General features: G+C 38.4%; 1 protein-coding gene across 1 annotated transcript in view; it reads right to left on the bottom strand.

The window, feature by feature from the left end:
- Nucleotides 1-13,131, bottom strand: part of LOC145984351 (uncharacterized) — a 51,609-nt gene extending 38,478 nt beyond the window's left edge. The window contains exon 1 of the mRNA XM_083118008.1: nt 13,104-13,131. The gene's annotated coding sequence lies outside the window, so the exon portion shown is untranslated. The remainder of the gene's footprint in view (nt 1-13,103) is intronic.
- Between the last annotated feature and the right edge of the window lie 294 nt (nt 13,132-13,425).

Here is a 13,425-nt window from a genome sequence, read left to right as displayed (position 1 = left end):
AAATGCTTCAAATATTGTTGAGTATTTGTTGATGGTAAGATCGGTACATCAGTTTTACAATAGCTAGTCAGATGTGTTGTCAGTGATTGACCTATCGATGTTTGAAAGCACGGAACGAGACTTGCTTCACGAACAAGTTTACAGAAGAAACTACAATATTTGTTATTGAGAGGGATAAATTCATCCCTGGCAGGGATGAAAGGATACCTCTCAATAGAGGAATACTTGTGACTTGTGAACGTGGCAAGAAAATCCCTGGCACTCTCCATAATGCGCACTCTGGTTAAAGGGACTGCAGAACTTATGACGAGAGGTGAAAATGTAGAAAACAAGTTCGATCTTCTCCCTCATTTTTCTTACGTACGCACATGCAAGTAAAAGAATTAATGACATGTATTTTTATTAAAGTTACTTTATGTACAAAGTGGACACACAACAATAAATTCGCTTCCATGTATTATTATTATTAGACTACGATTGGGTGTGCTCAACAGCCACTCCTTGGTGCCGCTTGTGGAATAAGTGAACAATATAAATTATTTTCGATGGCTGAGAGATCAACTCACGACCTCGTCACCGTAGGTTCCGGGTTCGAGTTCAGGCCTAGTCATGGGCTTATGAGTGTCTCTTCATCAATTTCATCATTCATCCTCATTGTCGCAATTAGGCTGAATACGCAGAAGACAAACGTAAAAAAATTAAAAACACAGAAATACAATATTTATAATTAAGTTTCAACATCCACGTGTGTCTAAGTAATCTGAAAAGTCTGCAATTTAAAATGTTCGTATAATTAAAGGATCTTCCCAGAAACGCACCACATATATTCTCATGTTAGCTTTTACTGTGCCTTGAGTTTTTTTAAACAAAAAAACTACTTTTCTACGGGAGGCAATGTGATTCAAGTTTGCAGTAATTTTTGGATGCTAACTACTGCAGACTTCAACAAACCTTCCATGTGCGTCCAAAAGTTCCGCAGCGAGAAAGATAAGAGCTAAGATTTCATAACTTTATGTTCGAGGATGGGATCGAATTCCTATGCAACACAATAAATCCGTCTCTGCTTAAAAATACTTTTATGTCCTTGTTTAATTCTCATTGTTTCAATCTACTTGCCGAGATGTTATCATTTTGAGGAGACCAATTAAATGGAGAAGGCACAGAAATATGATATGGAAGCAGTGGCGGATCAAGAAGATACAGTTGGAAGGGGCGAATTTCAGTCGGGTACCTCGCCTCACCGAGAATCAATTCTAACCTACATTTGCACTGATTTAGATAAAAAAAATATATTGTTCTGTTAGCAAAAACCAACTACGTCCTAAAGATTAGAGTTTTTTAAAAATCTTTTGCAACAAGGGTCCAGGGCTAGAAATTAATGGTTATTATTGTATGTTGTTATTATCATAATTCCATAGTCACGGTTAACTGAACTATCAGATATTAGGAATGAAATGAATAAACAAAGAAACAAAAACCCGTTCTCTACAGGGGTCTCGGGTTCGGTCCCGTTTTGAGGCATCTTGTACAGTGGAAAAATATTCTCGATCCTCTGTTAAACTTGGTGATAAAAGACAGAACAGTTGAATCTTGAAAAATATTAGGCATAATAACATAACCAAAAATCTGGCAGTTGGGAGGGGCGATCGCCCTCCCCGTGGATCCGCGCCTGTATGGAAAGAGCTGGTTGGATTTCAGTTGTGTAATATATTTTCTATTAAATATTCCTACGCAGGAGGGCGTGGGGCCTCGGATATAGAGTGCGCAGAGGACACGTATCTAATACCAAATATCAAATTCTTCCCCACAGTATTGAGCAAAGCAAGTTAAGTGTTTTCTATTTTTATATTAATCTGAACAACCTTAGTCTAACTGTTATCAAATTTTCCTATTACAGTATTCTTTCTTGTAACCTATTTTTCTACCTATCCAAGAATTCTTCATGTAACTATTGTAATTTCTAGTAATTGTAGGCTATGAATACTGTTAATGTACACAATAGACGAAATTACTGTTTTCTTTTCATTAACTTTACGTTTTTGTATTAAATAAAGTATTCAAACTTAAAACAGAAAAGTACTATATGTTGCTGGGATTTTTAGAAGTTTTAGGTTATCCGTTTGAATACATGCTCCATGAGAACTCTACAGTCACGACTTAAATACAAGCTCAAACATTACATCACGAAATGCTACTAAGGACAAAAGGCAAGTGAGCTTCCAGAATTGCACTGTATACATTTTCCAGTGTGTAGGTCATTTACCACGCAGAATTACAGGTTAGTCTGTGAGAGAAGGGAAGAGACAATAGGTATAAAGAAACGGGGGAGGAGAAGACCTTGAACTCAAAAGTGCTAACATCAAGAACAGGTGAAGGTCCTCGAAAGAATTCTAGAGAACCCTCCGAACGACTGGATCAGGAGGGAGGTAAAAAACGGGATTCCTCACCCCTGGACAAAAGAAGAACATGACAGATTGGAGCAGATTATTCCTTGAACCGTTAGGCTATTGTTGAGAATCCTTCCCACGTCTTCAACGACGCCGGAATAAGTCAAGGTAGGGGGGGAAGAGAAAAAGAGAACCGTGGAAGATTGTGAAGCAGGCACATTTCGTGGAAGAGATGCTACATAAGGCAATGAACAATGAAAGTAATAATATGTTCATTACATGAAATTATAATTTGGGTTCCATGCCCGTTGGAGGCACACAGTGGTTCGGATTCCACTTTAAACCGTAGGTCCAGTCCCGATCAGCCTTTCTGTGCATAAAGTGGACTTCAAAACAAATCAACATGAAACTATAAATAATTAAATGTTTCTATGCAAAATGTATCAATAGACAATAATAGACATTTGTATTTTAGTTATTCTATGTCGATTTTCTATGCGTCTAGCACAATCAGGTTGATCAGAGTGAGAACTCATGAAATAGATGGGAGAAAAATATAAACTAATATACATGCCTGAGATTCGAACCCAGGACTCCTTGTTTACAGTGTGATGATATATATGTATATTAATTTGGTTTATTTTACTTCGCTTTTATTCCACTTTTGGCTAATCGAGAAGATGACAATCAGTGACGATATGATGAAATTGATGAAGCGACACTCACAAAGAACACCCATGTCCAATCCCCTGGCTTTGCAGGGCGCTGTGCTAACCACTCCGCCACGGAGGCATATATATATATATATACATAAAATAGAAGCAAAGCAATACATAAACATACATACAAAAAACATTATATATATATTTTATTTTTAATACTACTTCATTCGTTTTCACTTTTTATTGGTCTACCTTTAGGCGTGGCTTGAACTGTAGAGTATTCCCGGAGTGAAATTGCAAATAAATGACAGAAAATTTTGGCTACCAAGAAAAACTACGTACTTCAATTTGTGCTATCCGATCCCAAGCGTGGTCTTCCGAAGGTCAAGTGGAGAGAGGTTGGGTTTTGTATGCCAACACGATATCAAGTAGAAGCGAAAACCTGTTTACAATGAGAGCATTTGGGAAGGAAGGAATCTGTCCTGAATAATCGCCAAGCAAAATCATCTTTGTGTGTAGCCAGTGGCGTAGCGCAGTCCCCTGGGGCCCCCTTCAACTAAACTATTGGGGGCCCCTTGGTAAAAAGAATATCGAAAATACTACTACGTATATATATATATATATATATATATATCATCGATGACGTCAGAGGGTAACAGACGTACAACAGTTAGCTACCCCCCTTTGAAGTGTTTAACAATTAAGATAAAATTGACCGACCTTGTCACACTATAGCTACAAATCGAAAATAATCTGTAAGACTTAACAGGTGGGTAATTTGTCTAAGTTCTTATTTGAATATGAAAAGACTTGGGCCCCCTTTGAAAATATTTGGTGGGAAGTTACATTTTAAATACCATACATAAAACAAATGTTAGTGATAATAGTTCATAAATTACCAAGTTTTCTTGTTTGTGTGGTAAAATAATAAAAAAAAAAAAAACAGATTGTCCGAGCAACTGAATCTTCCTACTGGATTCATAACTGCAGACAATTTATACTCTAAAAGATTCCGACAAACGGTATATCTATAAAGGTCTGAGATGAGAGATTGTTTTTTTTTAAATTTTTGGCGATCTTCAACATTTCTGAGGGTCCACAGGTTAAGTTGCCAGGGCCCCTTTGATTGAGCCAGTACGCCCCTGCATATTATCGTACACATTGTCTTATATGTTACTGGGAACCCACTCGACCAGTCGTGAAGTTATTTGTTGTGTAAATTACAGTAACTCTGTTCATACGTATTCTAAGTTCACCGATAGGACGTCTCTATTTAGTGCTCACCTCAGTGAATTTCGAGTTCAAATTTTGTCATTGTTGACCTACATTTTGTCTATTTTAAAAAAATAACGGACACTATGTGTTGAATTTCTGAAATTATATAAAATTTCAGGAGCGCAGAAAAAACATTGTGGGGCCCCTGCGCCTCGGGGCCCTCCCGCATTGCGGGGGTTGCGGGGGCTGTCGTTACGCTACTGTGTGTAGCATTTGTTATGCAGAAATACATGATCTTATACATTAGGAAAATCAAAGCTCGTTTCCTCCTTGTATTTGGATGGATTTATCTTTATTTCGCAACAGTAAAGATTCTCTTTATGCGCAAACGGACATCGTTACGTTTTGATTCAGTGCTATTCACAATTACTTTTTCGATAATGCCAGTAAAAAATAATTTCAGTTCATGTTACGTATTTGAATCTGCACCGTGGAATTACCTGCATAGTATTTGTGTATTTAAAACGTTAGGAAAATGCAAATATCTTATACTAAACATAAATAATGTAACCAGACGGTTACCGAGGCGCAAAGGAGGCGATTTCCTCAGTTTCGTAACCCCACAGGTTTCTGCAATTTCTCATGTAAATCTTTACACTGAGATAACGTACATAAAACATACATTTTTCTACTGTATATGTAGAATATAAATTTGTTGTTCAAATGACACCAATGATCAGAAAAGGACAAAAGTTGGTGGAAAAATCGGGGTTCACAGGGTGCAGACCACTGGAGGGATCCATCCACCAAAATTTCAAATGGCATTACTTATTTAATGGCAGACACGTTAATGACAAGTCAAACACAAAAAGAATAAAAGGAAACTAAGTTAAACTATCACTTCGAGGATTACTACGAGAATTGGGAATATTAAGTGTTATATATTTCCAGTGTGACTTAGAAACTAGTAATTTCGAGATGTCACATCTCTCAAATTACGATTTTTTCAAGAAAATCGGTTCCTTACAATTTGATGTATACCATTTATGTAAGAGATACTTATCATGATCAACACACATTACTACAGGATGCTCTGCCGACGATGTGGGTCAGGCCAGGATGTAGGAGTAGCCATGGATCTTGTCTGGGTGATTCTCAAAGACGCTTCTTAAAATAGGCGCTGCCCTTTACTTCTTTAGTATCACGTGGAGATTTAAGTTCGTAATGACGTTTAAAGATTAGAGGGAAGGTAGCCAAAGCAACGGCCTGCCCGGGTTAAAATGTGTCTTCCGCAGCCCATGATTACATCATTAAAGAATATGACAAACTGTACGAGCAAGAGAGAGAGATAGAAGAGGGAATGTTTCTATTGGCGCCATAAATTCTTCCATTTTTAATTCTGTGGCATGTATTTATACCAGCCAGTTAATCACGAGGATGTGATGGATGAAATATAGTGTTCACTTCTTATCGAAAATAGAACCCACGATACCTGGTTTAATAACACGCTAAGCTAATTGAAGGGCCACAGATGCCTGTAAAGATTGTTACAATGATGTTGTAGATACCTGAATGGACGAGCATACATACTGCCCCTTTGTTTATTTCCAATATTATTTGTACATACAGGTTTGTAATGAAAAAAATGGAATCGTAGAGTTTCTTCGTAAATACTGCTAAGGAAAAGCAGAATCTCGGAACATTACACTTATTTTGAAATCAGGCGGGAGATAGAGATGTAAAATAACTATTGACTTTCTCTCGCACATGTAACAGTTTCTTCGGTGCATTTTACATGTGGTGAAAGAAGTAGGCAACCTAACATCTTCGCAGTGCATTTCGGAGGAAACTGCTTGACTGTACACTAACAAGAGCCTGACGACAAGATAGATTAATTGATTTGGTTTATTTACATCGCATTTCTTCCGCTTTGACTAATCGCGAAGATGAGGATGAGTGATGATATGATGTAATTGATGAAGGGACACACAAAAAACACCCATGCCCAGGCCGGGATTCGAACCCAGGACCCCGAACGACAAGAACTACATCCAGGACATCGGCTGTGATAGTCCGTTGTTTCTTATTTAATCCCATGTCTTGTTTATTTGTGCTGGGTTCTCAAATATTATGCTACTAATGGTGAAGTGTTCTTCAAAATAAGTGGGCTTGGCGATTTCTTCAGTTTCAATATTTGCATGGAAGTAATTTTTGTATGTTAAATAAATGAAGTTACGGGGAAAGTCAGTTATGGGGCAGGTGCAGATAAGACCTGAACTATTTCTTCCATATAGTAAAAAAATTAAAACAATCATTTCCACAAGTTCGAGAACTCTCCCATAGACGAATTACCCATCTCTTATTGAAGGAATGGCGGTCCCGATTAGTTCTTATGTTATGAAACGCAATAAAGGAACAAAGAGTTCAACTAAAATAGTAGCCAAGAGAATATCCATTGCATGGAGAGACAACTGTCAGAATTAGTCTTGCGTTTCGGGAGATGTCGAGCTACTGTTTTAGAAATTCTTCACATTTTCACGTGCAGTAAAGTATTGTCTTGGTTAATGTACAAAAACAATTAAAGTTAAGGGATCATTGTTTCCAGCAATTCCCGGCGTCCGGATGACCCTCGTGGGAATAACAGAGGTCACGTGAAAGGTGGGAATTAGAAGCAACGAAACTGAGCTGGAAAATCACAAGGAAAGAGATCGGTGAGAACACAGTATCATAATTCTGGGGCCATTCTGTATGTTCTGCCACAATTAGACTCACTACTCAGTCAAAAGCTGCAGCTTGAAACCTCTGGGAATAAAGCATCGAATCATAACATGATATGCTCTGGTGAGCGCTTCCTTTTTTGCATCCTCTGATTCAATGGACTACATTTCTCGCCATCAACATGAAGGACAATTCTCCTCCCAGACCTTACGTAAGAACTCAGCAGCGGAGAGACCCACTATTTTCCATTGTACTCACTGCTAATTGAAGACTTGACCTCGAGATAAAATTATAGTTCCATATTTTACCTGCCTTCGTTACCCATTCATGCTACATGTTTGAGAACAGAGAGGCAATCAATGCACGTAATGTTTAAGTTCTGTTAACTTGATTTATAAAAGTTAGTAAAACGGAATGCTAACACACTTTATTCGAAATGCCAGATTCCGATCCTACGCTCAACTCTAGTTTCGGCCACGGTCACTCTCTGTGCATAAACTGTACCAAGTTGATGAATAACTTTACCACAGTTTTTATTGGGGAATTTTATACGGTGAGTTATACTTAGATTAACCACGATTTTGTTACGATATAACATCTAAGTAAATGCAAGAAAATCATTCACATCCCGTATTCGACTGATAGTTTCGCAGTGTGATACCACTATAGCACTAATGCCAGCAATTTCACAGAAAGGAAACATTTTTTTTAGTTTACTTTAGTTTAGTTATTTGCGTCCAAGGACAACCGATGTGTACAAATAACAGTACATGGTAATATAGGACATGTGAATACATTACAATACAATACTACACTAATAGATCTTACACATACAAATACAAAATGTATAGCCAAAAAATGTAAAAAAATTGGGCCTTACTCTGGTATTTTATCAAAATCACAAAAAACAAGCATAACATGAAAGATATAGAACACTACAGCCTACTTCTAGGTGACACTACTTATCCAAGTTCAGTTGACATTTAAATTTACAAGAAGAATATGTGATTATACTACGTTATATACATTTTGTCTTATGCAAAAGTCGCTTCCATGTATTCAGCTATAGAATAAAAAACATGCTTCATAAGCATCGCTTCTATCTTGTGCTTGGTTCTTTCCTCATACCTTGTGGTAGTTTATTGTAGAGATCTATGGAAGAGTTTAAGGGACCTTTCTTACATAAGTTAAGGCGGCAGTGTTTTATGTGAAGTTTGTCTTTATTTCTTGTGTTTAGGCCATGTATTTCCTCATTTGTGGCAAAGTTGGAAATATTTTGCTTAACATAAATTAAGCATTCATAAATGTATATGCAGGGGAGAGTTAACACATTAAATTTACGGAAAAGAGTTCTACATGAATAAGTTTTCTTTACTCCAGCTATGATTCTTATAGCTCTTTTGTTCATCGGTATAATCGTGACGTAGGGGTTAATGTTATCGCCTTGTAATCTGGTATTCCAGGCTGTATTCCTGATTGGAGTTCAATTGCTCGAATTACTTTCAAAGCTACAGGGCACCAAAGCGGACTCTGCAAACATCTATTGTGTGTATCGGGCAGTGGCGTGCCCAGGATTTTCGAAAGGGAGGGGTTATGTGCACATTTTTTAAGTAGTCTGTCCTCATTTTGCCATATTTTCCTGCCTTTGACGTTCTTTTATTAGAAATACTGGACCGAAAAAGGGGGTTATAACCCCCACCCCCCTTGGGCACGCCACTGGTATCGGGTTAACAACTCAAGGAGTCTTGAGTGCGCCGAAATAATTACATTATACAAGTAATGGAGAACCGAGATGGGAGCAACAAATATTCTTTGCAAAGCGTAAGAATTGTGACAATATTTGGGTGCGTTTTCTCAAGATTCTGAGAAGAAACCTGAGACGTATTTTCGGACTCAGTCTAAAAAGAACACCCAACAAACACATACAAGCATAATGGCTATCTGTTTGTGTAGTCCACGTGCAACAGAAGAGCTCAGAGAATAACGGTAAACGGAGACTCTATTGAAAGGACCGCATTGCTCGAGGGAATGGTTTACTTGTGCTTCGGAACAACCAACCTTCTGTTTTGCAGCATGCAAGTGGAGCTCGGCCATGCGCCTATGGCGTTGCGATATCCCGTTAATCCAATAGGAACGCAAAAACTAATACACAAATAATCGACAGGAGGGGAAAAAATTAAGCTAAATCGTGATTCTGTTTTCACAAGCAAAGAAAAAATTGTGCTGTCCTTGCTGGTTGATTATTGACAACGAAGCGACGATAAGTTTTTAATAATAAATTATTATTTAAAGTGTTATCGCTATCCAGCAGCTCACTTTGATGTTTCTCATTATCCTTTATTCATATTATGTAGAATTACTATTTGATTGCATAATTCTTGCTGTGCTGGTTAATCATAATAGTTGCTCAGACGTAAATAGGAATTTATAATGTAGAAGTTTATAACAAAACAGAATAACAATGTATTTCAGTATACTAACTGTACGAAATATAAAAAGAAAAAGAAAAACAGTTGTGCTGGACATTCACTCATCTGGTGGATCGAGTAGAGGAGTCTCCTCAAAGATATAATAATAATAATAATAATGGGATGACAATAAATAATAGTTTATTTATTATTTTTTAATAAAATTATAATTCCGTTTTTTTTTCTTTCAATTTTATATCAACAGCCTGACAAGCACACGTAACTGAAAAAAGAAATTCCATAAACTTCACGTGATGAGCTACATAGAAATGTGTACCTACCTTTCCCATTCCCAGCGATACCGGTCAGCCATGCCTTAGTTAACTGCGTAAATTATCCATTTATTCTATTGTCACTTTTATATTTAACTGGGGGATTTTAATAGCAGTTGCGATTGAGTTCTAATGAAGGGATCAAAAAAACATTTCGGGCAAGCGAAACTAATGCTTTGCAATTAAACGACCCCGTATTCTCTTTCATGAGAAACCAGTCTTCCTGGCAGAGTGGATAGCGTACTGCACTATTCAATCCAGGGATTCTATGTTGGAATCCTAAGGTATAGTCCATTGGGTTTGTTGCTTCATATATTCCACCGGTTCGTCAGTCATCATCCTTTCAGTCGCTATTAACCTAGAGAAGTGAAAAATGACTTCAAATAACCAAAAGCATTGAACCGATTGATTTGGTTTATTATTACTTCACTTTTCTATCACTTTTGGCTAATCATGAAGATGAGGATGAGTGATGATATGAAAAATCGATGAAGGGACACTCTCAAGGATTCGAATCCCTTGACGTTATACGGCGCTGTGCTAACCACTCCACCACGGACGTCGGCATAACAAAAAGTACTTTCATGGTTTCAATTACGCCTTGTTCCCTTTAATCCATCTCTTTACGCTCCTCGAATTTAAATTCAGCTGTCGTCTAATTGAACCTAAAGAATGGAAAAGACAGAAAAAAGGAGGGGGTGATTTGTCCAGAATTTCCCTCTCGGGGAAATTCTTTTTAAGGGGCATAAGGGCAAAGTTTGAGCCAAATGGCCATAAAGCGGTCCTATGTGGAAAATATAGGGAGGGTGTTAGTGGGATGTTGGGGTGTGAATACCTAACATAATACGAATATTTAACTAAGATAGTATAAAATAACTTGGAACAATCGCTATTGTATTTTTACATAACATGGCACAAAAGCCTGTGAGAGATAAAGCCTGGCAAGAAGCTAGCATTGGGTGACGCGTTGTCAGCGAATCGAGTCCATTCGCCACTTTTTTCTGGTTTTCTAGATTGGGGTAGCTTCCCAATTGCTCTCAAAATGCTGGGTTAACATTGAAACGTTGGAGATTCCGCCAAGGATCGAACCCTGGATCGCTCATCAAAGGCGAGAACGCTAGCCATTGGGCTACGCGGGAATACGTCTATGTATAGACACAAACTTTGATTTAACAAGAATCGGTCCTAACTCCTAATAGCTTTTAAGCTATTCGCCTATGCGATAGACAACCATGCACAGCATAGAGCAAAGTTGGGTTGGATAAGCAACAGGATAAAGTTTCTATCCGAGAAATATGCATTAAAAGTTGACGGTTAAGCATTTTTATTTTTTTTTCATTCCTCTGTCGTTGTCATCAACCGTCTCAGGTGACGTAGATATACAAACTAAAACTAACAAAACATGTAAACAGGGAATAATGCTGAGGCATTATTAATAATAAGGCAGTTAGATCTGAATCATGAACTTTGCGTGAAAATGGGCTACAAAAAGCACGTGGAAGAAAGAAGTTGTAAGTAGAACTTTCATATATAGCGCCCCCCCCCCCACCCACGCACAAATGTTAAAATCTCGCCACTGAACTTCCCTGGTTCGAGTTCCGGCCTGGGCTTGGGTTTTCCTCATGAGTGTCCCTTCATCAATTTCATCTAATCATAACTCATCCAGGTGCCTCCCCGATGGCGTAGTAGTAAAGTCATCGTCTTGTAATCAAAGGATCCCGGGTTCGATACCGGTGTAGACACATAGAGGTTCGTATTCCAATTAATCTGTAGGTCCAGTCCCGATTAGCCTTCTGTGCATAAAATAACTCAAACAAACAAACTCATAACTCTTTCTTATCGTTGCGATTAGCCAAAAGTGGGGTTACATAAAAAAGTAAGATAAAATTTGAGATTCCACTCTGCGTTAAATAAGCTACAACTTCCGGTTCTACTTTCTGTTGGTGTCACTCGAATCAAAGTAGATCACCATGCTTCTGGTCAAAGACTACATGGGCACCATATTGTTGACAGGATCTGCTTGCAGCGATGGAAACAGGTTTCAATCTCAGAAAATAAAAAGAGGAAAATATCCCGCGCGTCACAACATTAGCTGCGTAAACAAGCAAAGCACGAAACTGAAATACGTGACGTGTGACGAGCATCTTTACTTTAGTTGACAATCACGAATTCAGTTAACTCTAAGAATGGAGATGAAAAAACGAACAGATCGTAAAAAATTGGTGCATCCATGGTCTTTAGGATAACTTTGACGAAGTCCACTGACACTTCAATTCCAATGGCGATCCTTTGTTTTTTAAAAAAATATGTATACTTGTAGGGTTAATAATCAATATCCATCAATTGCACTGATGCACTGTTGCGTTTTGAGAAAATGGAAACAAGGAAATTGAAGCAAAATACAATGTGGTTAGGCTTCTGATGATTTGCATATGAGCTACCAAGTTTATGATTCATTCCTACACACGGTTGCTTCCTCAAATTAGCTTCCGAGTTCAGTCAGTCTTTCATGAATGAAATAAATAAGGCTCGTTCACCGTACTGATCACGTCATTTCTGTCTCTCTACGAAGATGAGTGAAGATACTGATGAAGAAACATTCACAAGGAACACCACGCCCATGCTGGGATTCGAACCAGTGACCCCTGACATCGTAGCGCGCTGTGTTAACCACTCCACCACGAAGGTCGGCATAACTAAAAGTACAAATTACAAATATTTCAAGGTGGACTCTCAGCTAAACAATTATTAGAAAATTAACTACGTAGTTACTTTTGCAAATTATTTATCTTAACCAATAAATTATAATACTATGCATATCTTTATTAGAAAATTGTAAGGAATGAAGATAGGGAATGAAATGGAAATCCTGTTTTTTTACCTTCCACGAGTTTGACTTTTTGTTTTGAGTCCACTTTGTGCACAGATAGACTAATCGGGACTGAATCTACAGTTTAAATTTGGATCCGAACGACTATGTGCCTCCACCGGGTACCAAACCGGAACCCCTTGATTACAAGGCGACGACGTTACCACTGCGCTTTCGGGTTGCCTTTCACGACACACACACACATTCTCGCACGTTAAAAAAATCACTTCCGTTAACAGAATCCCCAACTCCTGGCAACAAACAGCTTTAATAAATTGTCTTTTTACAGTTAGGTACTATGCCACCTGCCGCCATGGTCATCAGGGGATGAAAAATCTACCCGGAGATGGGGATTTCAAAAGAATTTTTTAAGGTCACTGAACTTTATCGCGTTCTTCAGATCCACCCCTTGCCCAGGGATGAAGAGAGAAAAAAATGGCTTTCACATTCCAACCCTCCCGTTCTCGAACGATCACTCTTCCCCCCAAAAGCACAGATGATGCACAGCTTACCTGGCTTAACACTCCTCGCACCACGAACCACTTTAGTAAATGGAGACGAGTCGGCTTGTAGCTTTATAGCGGGACGCCAACATCGCTTAAGGCACTTGCTCACCTTCCGGGTGAGCACTTGACCTGGAATGTGGCCAAACAGAAGAAAAACCCTGGCCTACCCCACTCCTCAGCTCAGTTCCCAACGATCATCCAGCTCGTGCAGAAGGAACACCTCCGGTCGGGTAAGTAACCTCTACCGGCGTTTCTTCCAATCTCCGCTTTGCTTCATCAAACGTTGTTTGTGCGTGTTGTGTTCTCTAGTTAAGACTTCAAAACTTGG

The sequence above is a fragment of the Lepisma saccharinum genome, chromosome 2 (genome assembly GCF_977018435.1).
Source record: "Lepisma saccharinum chromosome 2, izLepSacc3.1, whole genome shotgun sequence".
In the NCBI taxonomy this organism is placed as follows: domain Eukaryota; kingdom Metazoa; phylum Arthropoda; class Insecta; order Zygentoma; family Lepismatidae; genus Lepisma; species Lepisma saccharinum.
This window is presented reverse-complemented; position numbering and strand designations above follow the sequence as displayed.